Raw genomic sequence first — 11472 nt, forward strand, 5'->3', positions numbered from 1 at the left:
GTCCACAGCATTCAATTCATAAGCAAGCAGTAGTGCTTGGAATGTCGTGGGAGAGTGTTCGCAGAATTCTTCGCCTTAATTTAAAATTTCGTGGTTGGAATGTCCTGGGAGAGTGTTAGCAGAATTCTTCACCTTAATTTAAAATTTTATCCATACAAACTACAGACTGTACAACAATTGAAGGATAATGATTACCAGCTATGTTTAGGATTCTGTCAACAAATGATAATAATAAACAATGACGATGAATTTCTAAACAAGTTGTGGGTGTCAGATGAGGCACATTTCCATCTCGCAGGTTATGTGAATAAACAGAACTACGGTTACTGGGCAAACAGAAATCTTAATGAAATTCATGACCGCTCTTTACACGCTATTAAAGTGACGGTATGGCGTGGTGTTTCATCATGTGGATTATCGGACTGTATTTTTTAACAAATGAACAGGGATAAATAACTACTGTCAATGCCGATCATTACATGGATATGTTACAAACTTTCATTACACCTGCCTTGAACAACTGTCCAAACATTCAAGAAGCCTGGTTTCAACAGAATGGAGTGACATCACACACTGGACAGCAGTCAATGGCATATGTGCGAGAATTGTTTGGCAACTGAGTGATCTCACGATTCAATAACATTCCCTGGCCCCTAGATCACCAGATTTATCCATTTGTGATTTTTTTCTTGTGGAGCTACCTCATGAGCAAAGTTTACACAGCTCGACCAAGAACCCTGGATGAACTCGGGATGCAATTGGTAGTATCACATCCATGTTGCAGCGGCCAATGAGGAATCTCAACAGCAGATTTCATGAATGTATTCGTACAGGACGACACCATCTAAAGGACATAAGTTTAAAAAAATGATAAATGCCAGCACTGTTTCATGAATGGCAAATTTGTAAGATTTCAACTACTATGAATGCAATTTCTTTCCTTCATCACTTCTAGTTTTATTGGATTGTGGAAATGTTCCCATTTTTTCTGTGTCACCCTGTATAAAATCAATCACAGTACTCTAACATACTGAAAACTGTGAAAATCATGTCAGACCTTTCATGACCTGCGTGATCTTTCACATTACATTCATATTTATTAATGTGTATAGCGATAGTTCTATATTCTATGGTTCTATAATGTTTCATCATAGACCTGTTAAAAAATTATCTCGAAATTTTCCATTTTGGAGGTGGATGGGCTATTGTCGCTTATTGTCATGTGTTCTTTATATCTTGGGATATAACTTGTTCCTACATTAAATTCGTAAGTGGTTCTAATGTATCCAGTGTACCAATGCTTCTGTTTTAGATACCTGATAGTCATACATCACATAAAGAGAATGACAGCTGAAGGAATAGTGAAATCATTCAAAAAATACATAGCTTCTGCAGACGGTCTTGCAATGAATATTTTAAATTCAGACTTATTTTTGATTTATCCATATAATATCATTAATAGTGGATTTTTCTTCCTTTTGCATTTGAGTCTCTGGAAGTTGAAACCTGTGGACGTCAATTTCATTTGTAAGATTCTTAGAAGGGACAGGAGTGAAGTACTTGAATATGAATGAATTCATATTCAAAAGTAGAGCAGAACAATCTGCATGTTTGTGGTGCTCATTGTTAAGAGTGGCGAGAACCCTTCATTTCGGATACAGACAAAATTTATGGGGACACACAACATATGGTGGTCCATATTTCTAAAAGGCATATTGAACATCGAATTAAAGGAGAGTAAGTCTTACGAATAAAACTGAAGCTCAAGCTTGAAAGGTAGAAGCAGAAGTCAGAGCATTTACTTGCAAGCAAAAGGAAATAGTGAAGCTTTTGCTTCAGATTGTATGAATAACCTTTACTTTTTACTTCTACACAAGAGTAAAAACCTTCTAGCGATCAGCTTTGTCTGTTTTGTCAGCAACTTTTGTTGAGTAAGCATGGACATCTCATTTTTCTGTTTTGTTGGCTGGAAGACTTCCTTTGTGTTCCAGAATGAGATTTTCACTCTGCAGCGGAGTGTGCGCTGATATGAAACTTCCTGGCAGATTAAAACTGTGTGCCCGACCGAGACTCGAACTCGGGACCTTTGCCTTTCGCGGGCAAGTGCTCTACCAACTGAGCTACCGAAGCACGACTCACGCCCGGTACTCACATGTTTACTTCTGCCAGTACCTCGTCTCCTACCTTCCAAACTTTACAGAAGCTCTCCTGCGAAACTTGCAGAACTAGCACTCCTGAAAGAAAGGATATTGCGGAGACATGGCTTAGCCACAGCCTGGGGGATGTTTCCAGAATGAGATTTTCACTCTACAGCGGAGTGTGCGCTGATATGAAACTTCCTGGCAGATTAAAACTGCAGAGTGAAAACCTCATTCTGGAAACATCCTCCAGGCTGTGGCTAAGCCATGTCTCCGCAATATCCTTTCTTTCAGGAGTGCTAGTTCTGCATGGTTCGCAGGAGAGCTTCTGTAAAGTTTGGAAGGTAGGAGACTAGGTACTGGCAAAAGTAAAGCTGTGAGTACCGGGCATGAGTCGTGCTTCGGTAGCTCAGTTGGTAGAGCACTTGCCCGCGAAAGGCAAAGGTCCCGAGTTTGAGTCTCGGTCGGGCACACAGTTTTAATCTGCCAGGAAGTTTCATTCCTTTGTGTTATTTGTTGTGAGTGAGTACAGATGATTAGTCGATTGAAGATGTCCTCATCGGATTAAGATGAAAGCTCGGTATTTACAGAAAGTACAGTGGTATTTTTAGCCACAGCTTTAGAAACATCTGAATTATTACAAAAATCACAACTTCTTGAAGTGAAAGGAGAGATGAATTAACTTCGAAAGTAATACATTTATTTGAAGCTAATTTCATCACACAGATTGCCAGAAAACTTGCTAAAGGAATTTTGTAACATGAAAACCAGGTTTAAAAAGAAGGTGGGGTGATTTCCAAGAGTGCTTGTAAGCAATATATATCGAATGTGCCACTGTCACGGAGTAAGATACTGATTTTGTTTACACCTATGACACACAGTCTGCAACAAAGAATCTTGCTTCCAGCGACAGCATTGACATGGAATAAGTGGTAAAGAATATTTATTTTGAGTAGTCTCTTAGAGATGACCCGAAGCACTTACAGTTTCCAGTAGTATTAGTCTTACAAGGCGTGATTTGATTTCTAGGTTGAGTACTGTTGAAAACTCTTTGGACTTCTGTTAGGAGTACCATCTGCTGTCATACATAAGACAAAATTCAAGGTACTGTCAACAGGCGAAAATGAAAGTACAAAAAATTGTTACAGCTTTTGGATTTGTTAGTGCCTTCCTAAGGGAGATATAAGGGATAGGATGTAGGGGGGGGGGGGGGGGGGAGCAGGTCACTTCAGACCAGTGGCTGTCAAACTGCGGCCAACTGACCTCATGCGGTTCCAATCAAATATTCATGCAGACTGTGGTCCCCAACCCTAATTTATAATAATATAGATCTAGCAACTAACAGCCGAATCCAAAAACATTGACTAACGATATGACCTTAAGAGCGGTGTTGTCGTGTTCAGTAAAATGTATAATATTTTAGAGAAAGTAACATTTTAAACTGTACCTAATTTTAATTGAGGTTGGTAAAATCGTGAGCGCGCGTAAAGTCGGCCGCTTAATTCAGGGGCGGAGGGAGTGTTGACAATTCGAACTTGAAGAAAGAAGCTAGTTTATCATTCATGACAAGTCAAATAAAGGTAAACAGAAACTGAAAAAATCTAGAAAGAAAGCTAACAATTTACCTATCTCGATTATTATCAAACAAGCCATAAAAAAAAACCCATAAATTAGTGTCAGATATTAAATAACTCTAGTACATTTACTCTTACACTGATAAAAAAATGTTGTTTGGAAGCAGAGTTGCATTTCTTCTGGGTCATCGGAGTTGATTTCTTGCTCTCAGGGGAATAGAAGTGAAGAATTTCTATGTCCACCTATGTTTGTGATGAAGTATGTTATTAGGTGCTTGGTATATCGTCACTAGGTCCCTCACTATATGCAGCTAGTGTCCATACCTCAGTTAACACTTCGCGGGGAGGAGGGGGGGCTGCTAATTTTTGCAACACTTACTGTTGTAATAGCATTTAACATCTGTATTTTCTTTCTATTGCGTAGTTTGGTTTTTATGATTTTCTTCTTGCTAAAAAGTCTCTCGACCTCAGCATTACACCATGGTAGAACCAGCAAGAGACTGCAACCTCATCTAACTCTTGAGAGGGTTTAACGCCCGATGCATCTTTATAATTTCCCACTTAATGCAAAAAATGCAATGTTTATGAAGATTCTTTCCCATTTATAAATGTTACATTCTGTCACTGATACTCTGCTTTTGTTATTTTTTAGTCAGGAATCTTCAACTGTGTCATTATTGGATGGAATTAGGGACTCCTTCAGCACCCGCAAAGAGCTTTAGACAGACAAGATCGATATTTTCCTAAAATTCTGACATTATTGGCAAGTCTTGCCTTCAGTTCGCAATGCAGTTTCTACAAGAAAGTCAGACATCTCTTTCGACATCAAAAGGTAATTATAATGCGCGCTATTTCTTCTCCACTTCATGCCCTAAATAGGCATGCCAGTCCAAATAGTTTTCAAGGTTATTATCAAGGAAGTCTTTCCTACAGTTTGGAGACACAAATTTCCGCAGTATACTCTCCAGCAAAACTACTAAATCTTCCAATAACTTACATAGATCTGCGATTTGTGATTCAAATGATTTATTGATCCTTTGAATTACACTTAATATTGTGCGAATAAATAGCAGAAATGCCTGACTTTTTCATCAACGTACACAGCATGCAAGATTGGGGCAGAATAGTCTTAAGTCTCTCTCTCTCTCTCTCTCTCTCTCTCTCTCTCTCTCTCTCTCTCTCTCTCTCTCGATTGTGCTATGCTAAATACAGTCTTTAGTTCCAGTCAATGCTCAAGTAATCTAACAGCAGCACTTTCAATTGAAAGCCACCGAGTCTGCGCATCTGCACAATAGGGTACTTGACTGAAATGATAAACTGTCATTTTTTGCACCTGACATGCATTTTTCACTTTGAGTTTAAGTATTCTGTTATAAAAACGGAAATGAAATTAAAATTATTTGAACGTCCACCAACATGCCCCATTCGAGTCGTATGATGATTGTGACGTCACTGGCTACTTCGCCGCTCCTGTCAAATACCAATTCACAGTGATGTGTTGTTTTGGAATTTGCGTTTCGGAAAATGGGTTGCAAATGCTGTGTAGTGCCATACTGTACAAATGCATATATAAAAACTCCTGGAAAGTTGTTATTTAGTATTCCAGAGAGTGAGAAGATGCGTAAAATGCCGTTGCACTGTACTGACAAATTGCCACAGGACATACAGGTTCACTAACTTAATTAAAACTGTGTTGCACTGTGAAGTAAACATTAACTTATCTCCGAGATATACTATTCCACCGTCACAACGAAGGACAGCGTCATTCGACGAAATTAAACGCCTAGCGAAAATTGTAGTTTTACTTAAATACACGTCAATTATTTGGGAGTTCAGTTGTTGGAACGGTAAACCGTCGCATTTTATAAGCCGTTGTCCATAGATCGCTAGTTCCAATCTAACCCAAAAGACCATTTTAACATATTTATAAGAGGACTCGACAGTCCTCTCATATGAACACCAAATCAGTCACAAAACTTCACCGCACCGATCAGAAACAGAATATTATTGTATCTTCCTTGCTGTTCACATGCGCTTACATTTGCAATCGTTGTTCCCCGTCGTCACGTTCAAAAAGATAGTTTCTAGTTAATGTGCCCACGCTCTTTTTTGCTTTATGAGAAACAACGATTTTTAGCTTAAACTAATGCCGTTTCATCATCTTACATAAAATAAACATGCTTCAGACGGTAACGTTAGTTTACATTCACAAACATCACAGCCTGTACGTTTGCGTCACGTGAATGCTGTACGTACTTTATATATCTCCACGTAACCTCATAGTTCTACACTTCGTTGTTCTGTAGACGCGTGGTTATATCTTCACTACTAGCAATGCTTTCCATGCAAATGTGGCTGGGTGTTGTGTGATGTCCTTAGGTTAGTTAGGTTTAAGTAGTTCTAAGTTCTAGGGGACTGATGACCACAGCAGTTGAGTCCCACAGTGCTCAGAGCCATTTGAACCATGCAAATGAATTATTTATTCGCAAAGTAAATGCATTTATCCTGTGCTGTCCGTTTCTCCGACTAAGACTAATGTGAAGCTATGTATAATACAGCCCACAATCGAAACAACTGCTGAAACCAGTTCTTGTTACCGCTATTTTCGCATTTCGTTTAAAACTTTAAAAAATGAATCACCCTATCAGGAATGAAACGTGAGATTTTACGCAGCAGTCGAATGTGCTGTCAGTTGCGTTACGGAACACCTGACAAAAATAATGTGTCTGCTGCGTGTGGAAATAAGCACTGAGTTTTACCAAGAATAATTTGTGCTTTGGGTAGTAGTTCCTGACTGATAGACGACAATCTAGTTATAAAATATGGACACATTTGCAAAAGCTCTACAATTTCTCACTTAATGAGCTAGTTTATTAACGTTCAAGGGAGCAGGAATTTAATGTCCGTTGTTATACACATCGTCGCTCCAAGCGGGTGGAGCATAAACGCAATCAATTTTCACAAGGCTTCCACTATCAGCGTTGGCATAATTTCTTTCTATTATTGCTTAGAAGTTGGAATTGCGTTTTCGACCACTTAATAGCTAAACTGCATGCAGTAACTTCGGCTAAAGGTGCTATAAACCAAGAATAGCTAGAATAAAGGTAGCTATAGATTACTCTAGCCCAGAAAATGCAAGGAATATAGACATTAACCCTCCATTTTTCAGACTGAAATACACTAGTGCAATTCCCAATATCTTTGTAACGCTAATGTCGTTTGACTTGTCAACAAGTATGCTATACCCTCCATTCCCTATGTCTTCTAACAATGTCTCAAAATGGGAATCCAGCACAAACTTCATTAATGCACTACATTTTGTTCTGCGCCGCTGAATTTACTGCAGTTCGACTGTCACTGAACTTAGATTTGCAGAGTTCACCAAGATCGTCAGTACTTAATACCAGTTGAAGACATACAGCAAAAAGTGTGAGAGAAGCTTCAGCGGTTGTTAATTTTTTAGAATCCGTGTTTTAATGCAACAAACCGGTGCAAACTTCTTGATATACTAAACACTAGATAATGTACTAACTGCAGTAGATGATGCTGTATGTTTTTTAGTTTTAGCATGCTGAATAAGGTCACTGAGTTTTGCATTAAGGACTGCTTCGCAAAATTTGTACTCAACTTTGTCTTTATCACTCGACATCCCTAAAATCAGTAAATGAAGGGTCAGCAAGCCATGCCTTACGAAAATGCTGTTGGTACTTTGGTATCATTTTACACAAATGCTAATTCCTCTGTGTATAATAAAACATTAACAGTTAACACACTGCAGTGGGGGATTCACTGTAACCAGACTAAAGTCCGCATCACGTTGGAAGGCGGCCCAGTTTTCAGCAGTTCTGCGTGTCCCCCTCAACTATACTCTAATCACAGAAACAAGGACGTACTGTAAACACGGCAAGGTGCGTGACCACAGCGCAGTCGTCGAGGGGTGTACAAGGTAGGGGCGTCAGAAATTAAAAAACTAAAGTCGTGTTTTTTTATAATTTTGCACCTGAACATGATAAAAGTGGTCCGAGAACTACGTTCCGACACTTTTTTTTACATTACATTAAAATTTATTGTCACTGAAAACGAGAAATATTTAAGCTTTCAGGAAAAGTTGTTTTTTCGCGTTACTCTATATTTATCACGCCATATCTCCTAAACTGTTTGTCGCACAGCAAAATAATTTTATAATTGCCTTCAGTACTACATTTTGATGACGTCTGCAAATTTTCTACCCAATACAGTCGGTAATAGTGAAGTAATAAATTAGAATCTCACTTCCGATGCAGAACTTTTACTAAATCATCATCCGAAAAATAGTAAGCGACAAACTTCCCCCTTTAAATTTTTTGTGGGAGTGTAAGCGAGAAAAGTTTCAGCAATGTTTGAATTTAATTTTGTAGTTTGTTCGAACGTGATGGGTGCAACTGTTTGTCCTTTATGAGCGATGCGTTGTGCAGTTCGCAGGCGCGGCGCTCAGTGTGGCCATCTCAGTTGCAGGTGTGAGCTCGTTAGTGGGCGATTTCAGGATATCTTAAGTTCATCTGTAAAGACGCTTGAAAGACTAGTTGTTGTTTATTAGAGTAAGTATATGTGTTTGTAGTCACGCTGAGCATTCACTGTTTATGTGCGTATCCAATGGCATCGCATGGTTTCTTATTTTATGTATTCACTTATTTCATTAGCATCACATACGGCTGTCCTCATTATGTCATCCACGGATTCAGCGAGCGAGGTCGACGTGTGAGTTCTCAGTCCACCAAAGAAGCGAGCAAAGAAGAAATCATTAAGTTCTTCTGAGAAGCACATGGTGCTTAATGTGTATAAAACGGAACTGTTACAGCCAGAACAGTCGATGAGTGACATTGTTTCAAAAACAGCTGCAGCTACAGATGTTGGACGTTCTTCAGTGTACAGGGCCACACAGTCTTTGAAGTGTCCCAAGAAAGGAAAATTACGACAGAAACCTTTTGAAAGTGTTGATGACTTCGATAGAAATGTGATACGAAGGAAAGTACACGATTTTTTTTTTCGCAACGAATTGCCAACGATTGATAAAGTGCTTACAGTCGTGAACGAAGATGCAGATCTGGGTAATTTTCGGAGAACTACATTTTATAAGTTGTTGAGAGAAATGAGTTTCAAATATGTCCGGCGTGGGCTCGATAGCATATTAATAGACAGGGATGACATCATTTTATGGAGGCGGCGTTATCTTCGAACCATTAAACGGTTGAGGGATGAAGGCAGACCCATTTACTATTTGGATGAGACGTGGGTGAACGCAGGACATACCCGAAGTTACGTCTGGGCAGATGAACACTATAAATTCCTCAAAACAATCGTTTCTGTCCGGATTATCCACCGGAAGCAAGGGCCTATCAGGTAAAGGGAAACGTCTGATTATCGCACATATTGGCAGCAAAGCAGGGTTCGTTGAAGGATGTTTGTGGACTTTCGAATCCAAGAAAAGTGGAGATTATCATGAGTAGATGTGCGGCGAAACTTTCTAGAAGGGGTTTTAAGACGTTCTTCCTCGGCTTCAGGAAAATGCAGTTATTGTTCTTGGTAAAGCGCCGTACCATTCCCGAAGAAAAGAAAAAAATGTTCCCAATGCGAATTCCATTAGGCACGAAATAACAGAGTGGCTAAAATCTAAAAACATCGATTTCGAAGACGGTATGTTGAAGAAAGATCTTTTAGATATAGTTAAAAATCACAGAACAGCGCACATCGAATACGCAATAGATGAAATGGCGAAGAATGCAGGAAAAACTGTTCTCAGAATTCCTCCATACCACTGTGAATTAAACGCCATCGAGTCAGCGAAAAACAAAACATACAAAATGCCAGAAGTTAAAGTACTGATAGAAGAATCAGTAAGAACAGTGACTGCAGAGGATTGGAATAAGTGCGTCCTCTATGTCGTAGAAAAAGTGGAAACTCAAATGTGGAAATTAGACTGCATTATAGAGGAGAGAGAGGAGCGGTATGTTATAAACCTCAATGAAAACAGTTCAAGTTCGACAGAGTGAACCTTGTTATCATTATTATTACTGGTATTGTTATTACAATTAACAATTAATTGTGTTTGAATGGAGCGTTTTGTTAGCAACCTGAATGAAAATAAATCTGTTTCGACAGAATGAACTCAGTTTAGCATTATTTTAACATTATTGTTAAGCAGTTGAGTCCCATAGTGCTCAGAGCCATTTGAACCATTTTTAAATTTATTGCGTACATTGTTGCCCAGGTTTCTCACGGTCGGCTGTGACAGCTCGGCAGCCAGCCAAACGCCGCTAGCTGCAAAGCGTGCGTCAAGGATTTTCCACACCCTTACGGATCACGTGAACACCGAATGCTTTCTCTGGAAACGAGCATAGTCCCTCACGTGACTCTGTTTATGTTTCGTCCCAGCTCTCGTTGAATAGGCTACAGTCACTAGCAGCCAATAATATTCATTCTCTTTCCGAGCGGCTAGCAGCGAGTTAGACAGCGAGAATCTCACTCCTTCATGTTGCACTGTTGCTGTACTTTGCGACAACCGAATCATTCATTCAACTGTCAGGTTTTTTTGTATTTTTTTCCCTTGTAGCAGTATAGGTGTGAATGTGTTTCTGTAATTAAGTCAGATTAAAAAAAAGCCAGGTGACAGCAATAAATGCGAAGTGCTTCACAAGCAGGCAAAGGGGATTATTTACCACATTTATAACTTTTTCAAACGTTATTTTGAAAGCAGGTCTCCTACCGTTGGCAGTATAAGCCAGACTCGTGCCGATCTCCTGCATTTCCTTAATTTATATAAGTCACTTGACAGAAGGTACAAATTTGACTTCCTTGCACGTGAATGGTTCAAAAGTGGCTCTGAGTACTACGGGACTTAACATCGCTGATCATCAGTCCCCTAGAGCTTAGAACTAGTTAAACCTAACTAACCTAAGGACATCACACAACACCCAGCCATCATGAGGCAGAGAAAATCCCTGACCCCGCTGGGAATCGAACCCGGGCGTGGGAAGCGAGAACGCTACCGCACGACCACGAGATGCGGGCACGTGAATGGTGTCACACAGTTTTGCGTTTACCTCTTTGTGTCATTGTCAGTTTAGCCCTATTGAATTAATTTGGGCAAAGGCTGAGACTATGTGGGAGAAAAAAAAAATATTCATTCTAGATAACATTCACTGAACCGCTTGTGCATGAGGCAATAGGCAACATCCCACCTGTAGTGTGGGCACAGTCTGTACGGCATGCTTAAAAGCTTCAGAAAGAATAAATTGATAGGGAAGTGATGATGGATATAAGCCTTGAACCTATCATCGTAAATTTACAATCAGATTGCTCAGAAACAAATTCAAATAGAAGTGACAGTATCATTGCGATGTAGACTTTGGAACAAAGTAATAATATTTCTTTAGTTTTAAAGACTCGTTATTAAAAAAATGTGTTAACACATCTGTTGCTTACATAATAATAATAATAATAATAATAATAATGAGAACTTACTAGTCTTTTGATTAGATCTTTCTATCCTTTGAATTATGCAAACTATAACGTTCAACATATTGTCCAAAGAGAAGTTAAGCTTTCCCCAACATGTTGTATGCTCTGATAACATGTGAGAATGCAGCTGGATTTCCACGTGTAAACCCCTGTCATTTTCAAGACATGAACTGGATAAGGCCCTAAAATGACAGTAACTGTTACTTATCGAGATATCGGTAGTTTTCGATGTTATGGTCATCATTCCCTGGAGCTATTTGAAG

This window comes from Schistocerca gregaria, chromosome 3 (genome assembly GCF_023897955.1).
Source record: "Schistocerca gregaria isolate iqSchGreg1 chromosome 3, iqSchGreg1.2, whole genome shotgun sequence".
Taxonomy (NCBI): domain Eukaryota; kingdom Metazoa; phylum Arthropoda; class Insecta; order Orthoptera; family Acrididae; genus Schistocerca; species Schistocerca gregaria.